This window comes from Hyperolius riggenbachi, chromosome 5 (genome assembly GCF_040937935.1).
Source record: "Hyperolius riggenbachi isolate aHypRig1 chromosome 5, aHypRig1.pri, whole genome shotgun sequence".
Taxonomy (NCBI): Eukaryota; Metazoa; Chordata; class Amphibia; order Anura; family Hyperoliidae; genus Hyperolius; species Hyperolius riggenbachi.
In genome coordinates, this window is record NC_090650.1 from 192,568,144 (window position 1) to 192,586,989 (window position 18,846).

Sequence of the window (18,846 nt, forward strand, 5' to 3'; positions counted from 1 at the left end):
GGTGGATTCCTGAAATTTTAAGGCCGCTGCTAGCAGCGGCCGCTATAATAATTTTTCGGGTGCGTTTGCATGCCTGCTTATTTTTTCTGCCTGCACTGCAGCTGCAACAACAAAACAAAAGGCATGTACATGTGCCAATTCCCCTTCGTGATCATTACCTTGCCGTAGTGAAGGGGCTTGCGTATCACAATGAAACAATGACCGCCGGCTATATAAGTGTTTCGGGGGGGGGGGGGGGGGGGGCACACCCACGATAATAAGGTAGTTGCTTCATTGTGGACAGACCAAATTTGATCTGCTGGCTGGACAGTCACTGTTCTGTCATTCGGCTACTTGACAGTTGACACAAGGGTAAAAAGAGTGGCATTCATAAACCAGGGAAGTGGGTGCCCAAGCCTCGATGGATCCTCGCACCCAAGGGTCCCAGCTGTATACAAAAACGATGATGGAGGCTGGCACGTCCAAAAATAGAAAAGCTCTTTTATTGAGTAAACATTAAAAACAGTGGTAATACAGCGACAGCCCGCTGTTTCAGGTGTCAGCCCTTTCTCAAGCTGTTTCAACCACATAAAAGAGTGAAGCTCGTACACTTATATACTGCCCACTCACACTAACATCCAATAGATTTAAATTCACAACAGCCAATCAGTTTAGGCAATCAGGAAACAACCGCTCGACTGCACTGTGGAAGGCAGTGCTGGACCATAGGCAGCCAGGCCTGGACACTGTAGTAAAGATGAAAGATGCGGTCCGCAACAAGTCTCTCCACAGTCTTGTAGTTTATTTAGGACGTATCCTCACAGCATTTAAAAAAAGTACAAAGCTGACATGTTTCGGGCCATACAGCCCTTAATCATAGCACATAGCCACAGCTCATATTTCTCAGTTAAAAAGGGGGGAGAAAAGAGTGCCACACCCAAAGTTGACATGGGCCAGCCCACATGCGGGAGGGTCCAGCATAACAATATAAGCTGTCAGTCAATGGGTGAGCACCAGCCCCATATACAAAGTAAACATCTATTAAAAGGTATAAATTCTTGTAGGCAACATAAAACCAAGAAAAAAAGAAAAAAAAACTTTAAAGAACAATCAAAGTGCACAAAGAGGAGTACAAAATTATATAATACACCATTTGTTCACCCGCATTAACGATGGGCACATCACCCAATACATAAATGTTAATGCGGGTGAACAAATGGTGTATTATATAATTTTGTACTCCTCTTTGTGCACTTTGATTGTTCTTTAAAGTTTTTTTTTCTTTTTTTCTTGGTTTTATGTTGCCTACAAGAATTTATACCTTTTAATAGATGTTTACTTTGTATATGGGGCTGGTGCTCACCCATTGACTGACAGCTTATATTGTTATGCTGGACCCTCCCGCATGTGGGCTGGCCCATGTCAACTTTGGGTGTGGCACTCTTTTCTCCCCCCTTTTTAACTGAGAAATATGAGCTGTGGCTATGTGCTATGATTAAGGGCTGTATGGCCCGAAACATGTCAGCCAATCAGTTTACCTGCATTGGACCTGAGTGAAGACATGTCCCTGACGTGTCAAACGTAGCCAAAACAGTATTCGCCGTGGCTCTGTGGCATCATCCCGCACAACAGAAACCTCCCGCGGCTTCCTATTTGCCACTGAAGGACCAGGTGACTCTATTCCGTGTGACGTCAACACGCAGATGCCAACCTGGGTGCGCTCGAATGTCTTGCGCAAAATTAAGTGCGCATTAGACCAAAAGACGTGACTGGATGCCGCCCCCTAGGTGGAAACATCCACACGTCATATGTAAACAAAGCGCTGCCCTATACACGGCAGCCAATAGCGAACCCACAGGTAGCCTCTCCATAGCAACCCTACACATTATAACAACATATATTAAACAATCTCACCAGAAGAAGAAGAAAGTCAGCGGACTTCCTAGATCCAGATCCGCAGATGCAGGCAAATGAAAGCTCTGTAGTAAAAATAGCAAAATATATACATTAGAACAAGCAGCTAAAGTACACCAAAGCATGTCACACACAAAAGCCCAATTCATACTCACGATTGAGCCCTCCATTTCCCATCACCCCCAATCTCTTTATCCAGCCCGCCTCCCGTCTCAATAGTTCATTAGATCTACTATGTCTTCCAGGGAACCAGGGACCCCTGAAACTGCTTGTTTTGTGTCACCATTGCGGATGGAACTTTTATGGGAACAGATCCTATCCCTAACATTCTGCGTAGTCATGCCAACGTAGTCTAGGCCACAAGGGCATTTTAAATAATAAATCACGAAACTAGATTCACAGGTATAAAAGTCCCGGATCAAATATTTCGTACCTTTAGTTGGTTGATAAAATTCAATGTACAAAATGGTACAAAATGGACGTCATTGTCATCTATTGAGGGATGCTTTCCCTAATATTCCAGAATTTAGGCACCCACCACTTCAGTCTTTCAAACGAGCACCTACAATTAGAGATAAGGTTTTCACCATGCTCCTGTGGGACTAGTGCCCAACAGGAGGATGGGGACTTATCCTTGTCTGGGTTGTCACCTTTGCGGACATATCATCAAGGGCCCTGAATTTTATCACCCAACTAAAGGTACGAAATATTTGATCCGGGACTTTTATACCTGTGAATCTAGTTTCGTGATTTATTATTTAAAATGCCCTTGTGGCCTACGCTACGTTGGCATGACTACGCAGAAGGTTAGGGATAGGATTTGTTCCCACAAAAGTTCCATCCGCAATGGTGACACAAAACAAGCAGTTTCAGCTCACTTTACTTTGATGCATTATAATGTGTCACAACTGAAGGTGCAGGTCATAGATGGGGTCCCTGGTTCCTGGAGGGGAAGACATAGTAGATCTAATGAACTATTGAGATGGGAGTTGGGCTGGATAAAGAGATTGGGGGTGATGGGAAATGGAGGGCTCAATCGTGAGTATGAATTGGGCTTTTGTGTGTGACATGCTTTGGTGTACTTTAGCTGCTTGTTCGAATGTATATATTTTGCTCTTTTTACTACAGAGCTTTCATTTGCCTGCATCTGCGGATCTGGATCTAGGAAGTCCGCTGACTTTCTTCTTTGTCGCAGAGGACGTGGTGAGATTGTTTAATATATGTTGTTATAATGTGTGGGGTTGCTATGGAGAGGCTACCTGTGGGTTCGCTATTGGCTGCCGTGTATAGGGCAGCGCTTTGTTTACATATGACGTGTGGATGTTTCCGCCTAGGGGGCGGCATCCAGTCACGTCTTTTGGTCAAATGCGCACTTAGTTTTGCGCAAGACATTTGAGCGCACCCAGGGTGGCGTCTGCGTGATGACGTCACACGGAATAGAGTCACCTGGTCCTTCAGTGGCAAATAGGAGGCCATGGGAGGTTTCTGTTGTGTGGGATGATGCCACAGAGCCACGGTGAATACTGTTTTGGCTACGTTTGACACGTCAGGGACATGTATTCACTTAGGTCCGCAGGGCAATGCAGGTAAACTGATTGGCTGTTGTGAATTTAAATCTATTGGATGTTAGTGTGAGTGGGCAGTATATAAGTGTACGAGCTTCACTCTTTTATGTGGTTGAAACAGCTTGAGAAAGGGCTGACACCTGAAACAGCGGGCTGTCGCTGTATTACCACTGCTTTTAATGATTACTCAATAAAAGAGCTTTTCTATTTTTGGACGTGCCAGTCTCCATCATCGTTTCTGTCATTCAGCTACATCAGCCCGGCAACCATATGGGCTGGAGAGCCGCCATCACCTGCACTCTCGTCATGGTGCACACCAGTCCAGCACTACACAAACAGCTGTTTGCAGTCACTGCATACCTTTCACTGCATCTGTGACTGCACATTGCATTATACCTGGCAGTCAGTGCATACCTTTCACTTGAATGGATGGAAGACTTGCCCTCCATAACAGATTCTCGTTAAAGGTATTAAAGTTGATTAGTCTCATATACAGCAGGGCCTCAAAAGTCCTCCTGTATTGTTATTTTTTGTCACTACCTTGGGACTTCCTTGGATGTGTGGTGGTGGTAGCCGTTTCTTAGGCTCCCACTCTGGACCGAAATCGAACCAGGATTCCCTGGCCATTACCCATGGTCACCATGCTACTGAGAAAGTACCATCGAAAGTTTCACACAGTTGAATGAATGGCAGACTTGCCCTCTATAACACATTCTTGCCAAATGCTGCTGATTTGGTTCATCTTGCACTGGGTCAAGGGTCCATCTGACCACAGATGCCTGGTCTGCAAAGCACGGTCAGGGCAGGTACATTACTTATACAGCAAATGGTTCTTACTTGGATGTGTGGTGGTGGTAGCCGGTTCTCAGTCTCCCACTCCGCACCGGAATTGAACCCTGATTCCGTGGCCATTACCTTTGGTCACTCACAATGGCAGACTTGCCATCCATAACAGATTCTGTTACAGGTATTAAACAGCCAGCAGAAAATGTATTTTAAAAAAATTAGATGTACGCTTTAACTATGGTAGAGAAAGAACCATCGAAAGTTGATAAGGCAGTCAGACATTACCTGATATCACTGAGGAAGAGCAATCTCGCCATGGTGCGCACCAGTCCAGCACGGCCGTCACAACACAAACAGCTGTTTGCGGTGCGTTACACAGTGAGTTTGGTGTGCCAGTGTGAAGCAGAACTCTAATTACACTCCCTGATTGATGTATACACATGCAAGATGTTTTAAAGCACTTTAGGCCTGCAATTTAGCATTCAATGTGATTTCGGCCCTTAAAACGCTGCTTTGCGTCAAATCCAGATTTTTCCCGTGGGATTTTTGGCGTCTATCCCACTCATCCATGCAAAAACTCAGATGTTAGACCCCTTGAAACATCTTTTCCATCACTTTTCTGGCCAGCATAAGTGTTTCTAGTTTTCAAAGTTCGCCTCCCCATTGAAGTCTATTGCTGTTCGCGAAAGTTTGCGCAAACCAAACTTTTGCAGAAGTTTGTGAACCTAAAATCGGAAATTCAGGGCACCTCTAATCTTGATCAATTAAATATCAAGTGCTCCCTATGCCACCCTGCATTAGGCTTAGGGAGGCAGCCTGAGTATAGTAGGCTGCAGCAGCCAAGTTATCTAAAACAGGATAAGTAGGGAGGGGCAGTTAAAGGGTTAATGAATGATTGCTGCTGTTTGCCATAGCAACAATCATTCACTTTTTAATGGGTGTGGTCACAAGCATAAGTGTTGGCTTTGGGGGCATTCATGCGGGAGTGTGTTGTGTCGGCTATCATTCTTGGATGTAGACTCTCATGTTTTTTCATGTCATGCTTATTTATATATTAGTATAAAAGTGTAGTTTTGCATTTTTGTTTGTCTATACATATACTGTGTCACTTTCTTAAAGAGGAGCTGTCAGCCATACTATGCCAGATAAAAAAACGGCATATACAGTATAAGTAGATAAATACTAGCTCTACTTACATAACATGTGTATTGCATAGTCCAAGTGTTGATTTCAGTGAACTTTATAAAATAAAAAAAGGTAAATGGAGAGAATTCTGTTCACTTGCAGGGGCTATCTTTACTCCCTCCAGCTGAAGCCAATGGTGAGGTCATTTCCTCCCTTACTCCCCCTCCTCTCCACACCAATAGCGAGCATTGATTGTAAATGCAGGGAAGACACCTTTAAACATCTTTTCCATCACTTTTCTGGCCAGCATAAGTGTTTCTAGTTTTCAAAGTTCGCCTCCCCATTGAAGTCTATTGCGGTTCGCGAACGTTTGTGCAAATCGAACTTTTGTGGAAGTTCGCGAACCTGGTTTGCGAACCTAAAATCGGAGGCCATCTCTAGTGTCCAGCAGCTTCTCCAGTCAGAGAATGTGTCACATTCCTCACTTGATACACTTAAGTAAACACAAGATAACATTATCTATAGCTTTGGATGCGTCCACATTTCTCTGCACTGAACTTTCCATCTCTGTGTGTAACCCCTTGAATGCTGTTTTAGTAAAAAAAAAATGCTGGTTGTATATAATATGCTGTAAATAATTTTTTAGAGCAAAGAAGAAATGCTGGGTTTCATTTCGCTTTAAGTATGCGTTTCAAATCTACTGCAAAGCATGGGCAATATCAAACAATTACTCACAGTTGTGAAAGCTAATTACATATTGATTGGTATAATAAAGAAATACACTATTACATTTCACAAACAAATTTCACAAACAAATGGAATTCTTCTTGTTATAGTTGAAGAGTGAGCTTCCTCTAATTCTTTAATCAAATATAATGAGCTAGATTGACAGAAATGCATAACTCTAGAAAGTAATGACTGAATATAAACACTGTGACCTAGACAAAGTATGCTTAAACATGTTAATGAAGCTTCTATGTCATGCTTCATTTGTAAATTACACAATTATTTGTTCCCCCATCAGTTTAAGATGTCTATTTAATGTACTTATTTGTGAAAGATTACTGTGGTTTACTGGTGATGTCTGTAGCATCCTCGTCCTTATATGACCTTTTCCTGCAGTTTTCAGGTTATCTTTCAAGCAAGTTTGGATTTATCTAATAATCTTACATATTCAGAGATGATTTACAAACATATCTCTGCATCAAACCATATTGCTTCCTACAGGCTGTGGCTTACTAAATTATAAGTACAGTTGCATTGAAACCTTAGTTTAAAGGCATGGCAGCGTGGCAACAAGTGTTACTGTAATTACAGCTTATTGATAAACTATAGATGCGCTAAAAAGAGCAGTTCTGGATGCAAATGAGGTTACTGGATGATTTGCATGGCTTCACCTACCTCCCTCTAGTGATGCGGTATTGGCACCTAAAATTAAAAACTTTCAAAATGATAACTTACAAATAACTTTTCTTTTAAAGAGTAACTGTTAGGCATGAAAAACAAAACCAATTCTCTATTTCTATCTGTTGATTATATAAAAGGAATCCTATAAAGGCAATGCATAACTTTAAAATCAATCTTACTTTTATATTGCAGAGATTAATCCTCATGTCTCTGGCTCCTTAGTACGCAGCCAGTAATCAGCTGCAAAAGAGAAGTTGCAGTGCAGGCTGGGGCGGGGGGCGTTTCTGCACAGATACAGCTTGTGTCACTTTCACTCCTTTTCCTCTCATTGGCTGAATCTCCCATGACTGTCCATGTCTGCCCCCTCCCCACACTCCAGCCCGACAGGCATCTCCACTGATTCATGTGGGCAGTGGCTGCCACTACCGCATCACATCGCATCCATGGGGAACCCCGTTCCTGCTACTATTTCCTTAGGGAACCCCTGCATTTACAATCAACGCTCGCTATTGGTGTGGGGAGGAGGGGGAGTGAGGGAGAAAATGACCTCACCATTGGCCTCAGCTGGAGGGAGTAAAGATGGCCCCTGCCAGCGAACAGAATTCTCTCCATTTACCTTTTTTTATTTTATAAAGTTCACTGAAATCAACACTTGGACCATGCAATACACATGTTATGTAAGTAGAGCTAGTATTTATCTACTTACCGGTATATATGCCGTTTTTTTATCTGGCATAGTATGGCTGACAGCTCCTCTTTAAGAAAGTGACACAGTATATGTATAGACAAACAAAAATGCAAAACTACCCTTTATACTAATAAATAAATAAGCATGACATGAAAAAACATGAGAGTCTACATCCAAGAATGAAAGCCAGCACAACACACTCCCGCATGAATGCCCCCAAAGCCAACACTTATGCATGTGACCACACCCATTAAAAAGTGAATGATTGTTGCTATGGCAAACAGCAGCAATCATTCATTAACCCTTTAACTGCCCCTTCCTACTTATCTTGTTTTAGATAACTTGGCTGCTGCAGCCTACTATACCGGCTGCCGGGTTTGTGAACTTCTGCAAAACTTTGGTTCTTGCGAACTTTCGCGTACCGCAATAGACTTCAATGGGGAGGCGAACTTTGAAAACTAGAAACACTTATGCTGCCAGAAAAGTGATGGAAAAGATGTTTCAAGGGCTCTAACATCTGAGTTTTTGCATGGATGAGTGGGATAGACGCCAAAAATCCCCGGGGAAAAATCTGGATTTGACGCAAAGCAGTGTTTTAAGGGCAGAAATCACACTGAATGCTAAATTGCAGGCCTAAAGTGCTTTAACCTCCCTGGCGGTTTATTTATTTTGCCAGGGAGGCTGCAATGTGTTTTTTTTTAAATTAAAAAAAAAATATTTCATGCAGCCAACTGAAAGTTGGCTGCATGAAAGCCCACTAGAGGGCGCTCCGGAAGCGTACTTTCGATCGCCTCCGGCAATCGAAAGTAACAAGATAGGCCGCAATGAGCGGCCTATCTTGTTTCGCTTTCCTCGTCGCCATGGCGACGAGCGGAGTGACGTCACGGACGTCAGTCGACGTCCTGACGTCAGAGCCGCCCGATCCAGCCCCTAGCGCCGGCCGGAACTGTTTGTTCCGGCTGCGCTGGGCTCGGGCGGCTGGGGGGACCCTCTTTCGCCGCTGCACGCGGCGGATCGCCGCGGAGCGGCGGCGATCGGGCAGCACACGCGGCTGGCAAAGTGCCGGCTGCGTGTGCTGCTTTTTTCAGAATGGAAATCGGCCCAGCAGGGCCTGAGCGGCGACCTCCGGCGGCATACCCCGAGCTCAGCTCGGGATGACCGCCAAGGAGGTTAAAACATCCTGCATGTGTATACATCAATCAGGGAGTGTAATTAGAGTACTGCTCCACACTGACACACCAAACTCACTGTGTAACGCACCGCAAACAGCTGTTTGTGTTGTGACGGCCGTGCTGGACTGGTGCGCACCATGGCGAGATTGCTCTTCCTCAGTGATATCAGGTAATATCTGACTGCCTTATCAACTTTCGATGGTTCTTTCTCTGCCATTGTTAAAGCTTACATCTATTCTTTTTAAATTACATTTTCTGCTCGCTGTTCAGTACCTGTAACGGGAATCTGTTATGGATGGCAAGTCTGCCATTGGGACCACGGGTAATGTCCGAGGAATCCTGGTTTGATTCCGGTCCGGAGTGGGAGCCTAAGAAACGGCTACCACCACCACACATCCAAGGAAGGCAGCAGGCACGCTGTGGGCAAAGAAGCAGGAACGGCTACCACACATCCAAGGAAGGCAGCAGGCATGGCACGTCCCAAGGTAGTGACTAAAAATAAGAATGCAGGAGGACTTTCGAGGCCCTGCTGTATATGAGATGAATCAACTTTAAATCCTTTAATGAGAATCTGTTATGGAGGGCAAGTCTGCCATCCATTCAAGTGAAAGGTATGCACTGACTGCCAGGTATAATACAATGTGCAGTCAAAGATGCAGTGAAAGGTATGCAGTGACTGCAAACAGCTGTTTGTGTAGTGACGGCCGTGCTGGACTGGTGTGCACCATGACGAGAGTGCAGGTGATGGCGGCTTTCCAGCCCATATGGTCGCCAGGCCGAGGTAGCTGAATGACAGAACAGTGACTGTCCAGCTGATCAAATTTGGTCTGTCCACAATGAAGCAACAACCTTATTATCGTGGGTGTCCCCCGCCCCCCGAGACGCTCATATAGCCGGCGGTCATTGCTTCAGTGTGATACACAAGCCCCTTCACCGCGGCAAGGTAATGATCATGAAGGGGAATTGACACATGTACATGCCTTTTGTTTTGTTGTTGCAGCTGCAGTGCAGCCAGAAAAATTAGGCGGGCATGTACACGCACCAGAAAAATTATTATAGCGGCCGCTGCTAGCAGCGGCCTTAACATTTCAGGAATCTGCCTGGAGTCCTTGACCCTGTTGGTGGTGGCGGAGAAGGCAGTCAACCGGCCTGCGGGCAGAGATGCTGTGTGGGGAGTGACATAGTCTTCGGTCAGGCAGTCACATGGCTTGCAGGCAGAGATGCTGAGTGTGGGGACTGACTTAGTTTTCGGGCAGGCCTGAGCGTGCTTTGCAGACCAGGCATCCTTGGTCAGATAGACCCTTGACCCAACGCTGTGTGCCAGAGATGTCACCACTTGCCTTTCAACATCACGGTACAGTTTAGGTATCGCCTATTTTGAGAAAAAATTGCAGCCTGGTATCTTCCACTGCAGTGTGTGGCTTTGCTTTTGTGTGCTGCTTTTCCTCAGGTGGCCATCCCATTGCAGTTTGTGCTTTGTAATCATGTGCCTTCGTAAGGTAGTTTTCCCTACGTGGGTCTTGGTCTTTCCACGGCTCAATTTTCGGTGGCAGAGAGTACAGATGGCATTGCTCTCATCTGAGGCAGACACACACGAAAAATTCCACACCACTGAGCCCTGGGGTGATGGCACTTTGGTGGTGGCGGCCGACTTAGTGTTAAGTGGGGTGCCAGAATCAGAGCAGGAGGAGGAAGATATGTCACGCTTCCGTGCAGAAGCTGAGAAAGATGAGGTGTTCTGTGTTAGTCAACTACGTCCTGACAATATTGGTGGTTGAGGGCACGTGCCTTTTTCTGAACACTGTACTTTGGTTGAGGGCTGCACGAAATCAAGACAGCGCGACCTCGAACAATCATGTCAGGTGGCCTGCCTCTGCCTTTTGTTTTTTCCATATTCGGGGGGGGGATGAAGTGAAAGGTATGCACTGACTTGACTAATACAATGTGCAGTCACACGGGTGCAGTTAAAGGGTATGCACGGAATGGTATATCACACTGTGTGCACTCACGTAAGTAGGTGGGTGCACTGAACACAACAGGTAGGTATATGCAGTGATGGGTATTACAAATGTGCACCTGTCTCATACACACATACCGTGAACAGGTACAGTGACTGGTGGTATTAAATATTACACTGCGTGCGCTCACGTAGGTAGGTGGGTGCACTGAACACAACAATTAGGTATATGCAGTGATGGGTATTACAAATGTGCACCTGTCTCACACACACGTACCATGAACAGGTACAGTGACTGGTGGTATTAAATATCACACTGCATGCACTCACGTAGGTAGGTGGGTGTACTGAACACAACAGGTAGGTGTATGCAGTGATGGATATTACAAATGTTCACCTGTCTCACACAAACGTACCGTGAACAGGTACAGTGACTGGTGGTATTAAATATCACACTGCGTGCACTCACATAGGTAGGTGGGTGCACTGAACAACAGGTAGTTATATGCAGTGATGGGTATTACAAATGTGCACCTGTCACACACACATACCATGAACAGGTACATTGACTGGTGGTATTAAATATCACACTGCATGCGCTCACGTAGGTAGGTGGGTGCACTGAACACAACAGGTAGGTACATGCAGTGAAGGGTATTACACATGTGCACCTGTCACACACACACACAGGTACCACCATGAACAGTAGTGATGTAGCGGACCTCCGATTTTCGGTTCGCAAACCTTCGCGGAAGGTTTGGTTCGCGGAAAAGTTCGCGAACCGCAATAGACTTCAATGGGGATGCAAACTTTGAAAAATAGAAAAAATTATGCTGGCCACAAAAGTGATGGAAAAGATGTTTCAAGGGGTCTAACACCTGGAGGGGGGCATGGCGGAGTGGGATACATGCCCAAAGTCCCGGGGAAAAATGTGGATGTGGCGCAAAGCAGCATTTTAAGGGCAGAAATCACATTGAATGCTAAATTGCAGGCCTAAAGTGCTTTTAAACATCTTGCATGTGTATACATCAATCAGGGAGTGTAATTAGAGTTCTGCTTCACACAGACGCACCAAACTCACTGTGTAACGCACCGCAAACAGCTGTTTGCGTAGTGATGGCCGTGCTGGACTGGTGCGCGCCGTGGCGAGAGTGTAGGCCGTGGCGGTTTTCAAGCCCATATGGTCGCGGGGCTGTGGTAGCTCAATGATAGAACAACAGTGACTGTCCAGCTGATCAAATTTGGTCTGACCACAATGAAGCAACGACCTTATTATCTTTTGTGTACCACCCCCACCCGAGACACTCAAATAGCCGGTGGTCATTGCTTCATTGTGATATGCAAGCCCCTTCACCATGGCAAGGTAATGCTCACGAAGGAGGATGGGCACATGTACATGCCTTTTGTTTTTTTGTTGCAGCCGCCCGCAGTGCAGCCAGAAAAATTAGGACGGCATGTACACGCACCAGAAAAATTAGTATAGCGGCCGCTGCTAGCAGCGGCCTTAAATATTAAGGAATCCGCCTAAAGTCCTGGACGCTGTTGGTGGTGGCAGCGGAGAAGGCAAGTAGGCCTGCAGGCAGAGATGCTGTGTGTAGGGACTGACTTAGTCTTTGGTCGTGCAGTAGCCCTCCATGATCCATTCCTTATTCATTTTGATAAAGGTCAGGTACTGAACACTGTCTTCTCTGTGACAATGCCTCCAGCTGCAATGAAGGTCTTTTCTGACAGGACGCTTGCGGCAGGGCAAGAGAGAAGTTGGATGGCAAATTGGGACAGCTCTGGCCACAGGTCAAGCCTGCACAACCAGTAGTCCAAGGGTTCATCGTCACTGCTTGCAGTGTCTACATCCACAATCAAGGCCAGGCAGTCGGCTACCGGCCGGTCCAGGTGTTGGTGGAGGGTGGATCTGGAAGGACTATGGCGAGGAGTTGGACTAAAGAATGTCCACATGTCTGATATCACCCTGAGATTGCTGGAGCATCCTGTCCTTGCCTGCGTGGACTTGGGAGGAGGAGGGTTACTGCCAGTGGTACCTTGATTGCATTGTGCAGCCACATCACCCTTAAACGCATTGTAAAGCATCATCGACAGCTTGTTCTGCAAGTGCTGCATCCTTTCTGCCTTGTGTTGAGTTGGTAACAGGTCTGCCACTTTGTGCCTGTACCGAGGGTCTAGTATCGTGGCCACCCAGTACAGGTCATTCGCCTTGAGTTTTTTGATACGGGGGTCCCTCAACAGGCTGGACAACAAGAAAGAGGCCATCTGCACACAGCTGGATGCAGACATACTCTCTATCTCCTCTTGCTCTTCCTCAGTGACGGACACAACTCCTCTTCCTCCCCCCAGCCACGAACAATACCACAGGAACGTGGAGCAGCAGAAGCCCCCTGTGACGGCTGCCGCGGTTGTTCTTCTTCCGCCGCCTCTTCCTCCTCCACAGAAACACCTTCCTCATCATCATCATCAGAGTCTGACTCCTCTCCTTCCCCACACAACTCCTCTTCTTCCTCCTCCTCCTCCCCCCTCTGTGCTGCCGCAGGTGTTATGGAAACATCGGGTTCGGATGTAAATCGCTCCCACGACTCCTGCTGCCGTAACTGTTCTCGTTCACGCTCCTCCACAGCTGTATCCACCCCTCTACGCACGGCACGCTCCAGGAAGTAGGTGTAGGGGATCAAGTCGCTGATGGTGCCCTCAGCGTGACTCACCAGTTTGGGCACCTCCTCAAAGGGCTCCATGACCCTGCATGCATTTTGAATCAGTGTTGGGCCACAACATCCCCATCTTCCCAGATTGTGTCCTTGTACTGTAATGATACAGGTACTGGGTGACGGCTTTCTCCTGGTCTAGCAGGCGAGAGAACATCAGCAGGGTGGAATTCCAGCGAGTCGGGCTATCGCAAATCAGGCGTCTCACCGGCAAGAAGTTTCTAAGCTGAATGTCCGCAAAGCGTGCCATGGCCATGTAAGAGCGCCTGAAATGCCCACACAACTTCCTGGCCTGCTTCAGGACGTCCTCTAAGCCTGGGTACTTGGACACAAATCTTTGCACAACCAGATTCAGCACATGTGCCATGCAGGGTACATGTGTCAGCTTTCCCAAATTCAACGCGAAAATGAGATTGCTGCCATTGTCACACACCACGTTGCCGATATCAAGCTTGTGCGGGGTCAGCCATTGCTCCACCTGTTTGTTAAGAGCAGCCAGGAGAGCTTCTCCAGTGTGACTCTCCGCTTTGAGGCAAGACATGTCTAAGATTGCGTGACACCGTCGTACCTGGCATGCAGCATAGGCCCTGGGGTGCGGGGGCTGTGTAGCTGGAGAGGAGATCGTGGCACCAGCCAAGGAGGAGGAGGAGGATGACGACAGTGAAGAGGTGGTAGCAGGCGGAGAGGAGGTGGCTGGAGGCCTGCCTGCAAGCCGTGGACGTGTGACAAGTCAGTCCGCTGCGCAGCCACGTACTCCCTGCTTGCTGCCATCGGTCACCAGGTTGACCCAATGGGCCACTTGCCTCTCAACTGCACGGTACAGTTTGGGTATGGCCTTTTATGAAAAATAATTGTGGCCTGGTATCTTCCACTGCAGTGTACCAATGGCCACAAACATACAGAAAGCCTCCGACTCCACCAGCTTGTATGGTAATAGCTGGCGAGCTAATAGTTCCGCCACGCCAGCTGTCAGACGCCGGGCAAGAGGATAACTGGCAGACATTTGCTTCTTACGCTCAAATACTTCCTTCACGGACAGCTAGGTACTGCTGTGGGCAGAGGAGAAGGAACCGCTCAAGGGAAGAGGCGGTGTGGAGGAGGGTGGCTGTGAAGGTGCAAGGGAGAAAGCAGATGAAGACGATGCACCTGAAGGAGTAAGAGGAGAAGTAGGGTGGCTTGTCTTTTGGGTGCTGCTCTTCCTCAGGTGTTCTTGCCATAGCTTTTTGTGCCTTTTCTCCAGGTGACTTCGTATGGCACTTGTCCCTACGTGAGAGTTGGCCTTTCCACGGCTCAATTTTTGCTGGCAGAGAGAACAGATGGCTTTGCTCCGATCTGAGACACACATGTTAAAAAATTTCCAAATCGCTGAGCCCCCCTGGGATGATGGCACTATGGTGGCATCAGCAGCTGACGTTGAAAGGCATGTTGGCTGGCTGTCCATAGCTGGCGATACATGGTGCCGGACACTGTCCCCAGCTGTTTCTGAGGATGAGCTCCCTCTGCTTCTATCATGGAGTCGTCTCCTCCTACTCCTCTCTGACTCCCCCTCTGAACTGTCCCCCTGGTCATCTCCTCTACTGGGAACATACGTGGCATCCGTATAATCATCATCATAATCCTCCTGCCCAGCTTCGCTTTCCTCAGACACCTCCTCAACTGCACCAACTTCAGGTGGTTCATCATCCCCCTCCTCACACGTTACGTCCATACTAGCGCCACCTAACTCAAATGTATGAGGTGGTGTACCTGCGCCTTCTTCTTGTTGTTGCAGTAGTGTCTGTGAATCAGTGATTTCACCACCACCAAATAACTCCTGCGAAGTGTCAAATGCAGCGGATGTGGTGCTTGTACTAGCGCTGGTGGCACTGGCTGCGGGAGATGAGGTGTTCTGTGTTAAATACTCAACCACATCCTCACAATTTGGGGAAGTGATGGCACGTGCCTTCTTCTGAGCACTGTATTTTGGGCCAGGTCCGCACGAAATCACAGCAACACCACCTTGCACAGACCTGCCGGTGCCTGGTGGCCTTCCTCTGGGTCTGCCTCTACCTCTTCCTCTACCTGGTTTGTCCATTTTGTCCATCTCGGGGGGATGCTAGGTATATGCAGTGAGCTGGGTTCACTCAACACAACAGGTAGTTATATGCAGTGAGGTGGGTTCACTGAACAGTAAAGGTAGTTAGATGCAGTGAGCTGGGTTCACTGAACACAATAGGTAGTTAGATGCAGTGAGGTGGGTTCACTGAACAATAAAGGTAGTTATATGCAGTGAAGTGGGTTCACTCAACACAACAGGTAGTTAGATGCAGTGAGCTGGGTTCACTCAACACAACAAGTAGTTATATGCAGTGAGGTGGGTTCACTGAACAGTAAAGGTAGTTAGATGCAGTGAGCTGGGTTCACTGAACACAACAGGTAGTTAGATGCAGTGAGGTGGGTTCACTGAACAGTAAAGGTAGTTAGATGCAGTGAGGTGGGTTCACTGAACAATAAAGGTAGTTAGATGCAGTGAGGTGGGTTCACTTAACACAACAGGTAGTTAGATGCAGTGAGGTGGGTTCACTGAACAGTAAAGGTAGTTATATGCAGTGAGGTGGGTTCACTCAACACAACAGGTAGTTATATGCAGTGAGGTGGGTTCACTGAACAATAAAGGTAGTTATATGCAGTGAGCTGGGTTCACTCAACACAACAGGTAGTTAGATGCAGTGAGCTGGGTTCACTCAACACAACAGGTAGTTAGATGCAGTGAGCTGGGTTCACTCAACACAACAGGTAGTTAGATGCAGTGAGCTGGGTTCACTCAACACAACAGGTAGTTAGATGCAGTGAGCTGGGTTCACTGAACACAACAGGCAGTTAGATGCAGTGAGCTGGGTTCACTGAACACAACAGGTAGTTAGATGCAGTGAGCTGGGTTCACTCAACACAAAGCTAGGGATATGCAGTGATGAGGTGGGTTAAGTAAACACAACAGGTACTGGGTATATGCGGTACTGGGTGGGTAGTACAATGTGCAGCTCCCTGTCACACACACAGGTAGTCACTGAATGTGCTGGGCTGCTGGCAGTGGCACACACACTATGAATTAGCAAGGCTGTGCATGCAACAAAAGTGTCAGTTTGACACACAGAAAAAAAAAGTACAGGATTAGCTCTGAAAAGAGCTGTTGAGGGGTGCTATAAAAGCAATAATAATCAGCCAGGAGCAAGCTAAGCAGCCAAGAACCTAACTAATCTGTCCCTAGGAGAACAATCTGCAGCAGCTCGCCCTAGTCTGTCTAATAGCAGGCAGACGAGTGACTGTAATGGCCACCAGAGGCTGCCTTATATAAGGGGGGTGGGGCTCCAGGACTTAGCGTACCCTGAATGGCTACAATGTCCCTGCTGACTGTGATGCAGAGGGTCAAAGTTGACCTTCATAGTGCATTATGGGGCGAATCGAACTTCCGCAAAAGTTCGCCTGGTGCAGGCGAACGCGAACCACCGAAGTTCGCCTGGTACCGTTCGCCGGTGAACCGTTCGCTACATCTCTAGTGAACAGGTGCAATGACTGGTGGTATTAACAATGCGTGCACTCACGTAGGTAGGTAGGTAGGTAGGTAGGTGCACTGAACAGTGAAGAGGTGCAGTGATTGGGAGGGGACAGGTAGTCACTGAATGTGCTGGGCCTGGCAGTGGCACAGTAGCAATTACATATTTTTATATATTATATCATAACCAAGCACTTAAGCACCGGGGTATCTTTCACTGATCTGTGCTCTCCAGCCCGCAGCACAGATCAGCTTTGAGGCAGCTCGATCAGACTTCCCCCTTTTTTCCCCCACTAGGGGGATGTCCTGCTGGGGGGTCTGATCGCTGCCGCTCTGTGTGGCCGAGCGGGGAGATCTCCTCAAAGCTCCCCAACGCAGCGATACTCCTCCCTCCCTCTCCTTCCCTCCCTCTCGCTATTGGTGGCACCGGACAGCGATCCATCCTGTACCGCCTCTGATAGGCTTAAGCTATCAGATGCAGGTGATCCCCGGCCAATCACAGGCCGGGGATCGCCGATCTGCTTTACGGCGCTGCTGCGACAGCAGCGCCGTAGGATTTAAACACAGGGGATTTCTTCCCCTCGTGTTTACATTACGCCTGCGAGCCGTGATCGGAGGCTCGCAGGCTGTTCATGGAGACACCCTCCATGAACTGACATGGAACGGCCATTTCCATGGAAACACCACTTCGACCTGCCGACGCCTATCGGCGTTAGGCGGTCGTTAAGTGGGTAGCACAGCAAGCACCTTATTCACCTTGTTTCTTTCTTTTTTCTTATACTGGATATGTTGATCTTCATACCTGTCAGTATTGTTATTTCATAGCATTTATTGCTTCAGTAGTCTTCTATCCTTGCTTATTGCCTCTACCTGATTTGACCAATTGATGGCGATTGCACAATCAAGCATTTGTTATGTAGGTAAAGTTTTTATTTATGCAACTAGGGCAATTACTATTGGTGTTTCCTACCCATCCTTGCATCTTAAATATTTTTAAATGTTTTGTAAACATTTTTGAAAATGTCCAACAATTAATTAAGTGTTTGTGTCCCACTGTTCCATGCTGAAATGGGGCCAAATGCTTATATTCAGGTTCCGAACCACTCATTGCCATATTCAAGCACCAACACTGGTTAGGGTGGTACTAGGGTTTCACTTTTCCTTTTTTTTTGTTTTACTTAATTGCTTAACTCTACCCCCGATTTATTACTATTTCATTTGGAAGTAATTACCAGAAATGCACACTATGCATCCCAGTGCGGTCTTTGCTGTATGGTTAGTTTACAGTTTTGAATCACACATCTACAACAGGCCCGCAGCAGGGGAATCAGGCTAAAGTGAAATCATTTTATCACTGTGCTCTGGGCCAGGGACTTATGCCATGTACACACTATGCAATTTCCTATCAGATAGGCTGGACAAATAAATAATTTCCAACAGGTCCGATCTGATTGTCGGTCAGAAAACCAATTGGGAATTCAATTGGACATGTTGGAAATTATCAATTTGATCCGTCGATCTGAAGGGAAATTGCATCGTGTGTGTCAGGCATTAAAGTATTGGAGACAAAGCATTGGCACAGAAGTCAGGCAACTGACATTGTTTATGTAGCGGCCGCCATTATTGTGAAACCTGTTGCATTTCCCTCTATGCTATAGCAGCCAGGCTTCATCACTTTCCTTGCCCCCCGCCCCTCCCCAGTGTCTTGGATAACTTGTTTAACACATCCCATTTTTTGGTATGCACACCTCAGTCAGAAACAATTAGCCTGCCCAATGCCGCTGCGATGTTCAGGATAGCAGTGCCAGCACAAGGTGCCAACATACAGAGCGGCATGCGCATTGGGAGACAGCCTACCCAGCAGCCTAGCATATACATTGCATCTTGACCAGGTCTGACAGCCAGAACAGCACACCATATACTGTAGATCAGGCTAGCCACAGCCAAGTCCAGCACAGTCAGCTTAGCAGGTCCAGGTGGTCACTCAGCGAGCCCAGCATTGCCACCACT

The 18,846-nt window shown here is 47.1% G+C and overlaps 1 protein-coding gene across 3 annotated transcripts in view; it reads left to right on the plus strand.

Moving 5' to 3' along the window:
• The window catches only part of ABCA13 (ATP binding cassette subfamily A member 13), a 770,386-nt gene that overhangs the window by 685,314 nt on the left and 66,226 nt on the right, over window positions 1-18,846 (plus strand). The window lies entirely within an intron of this gene.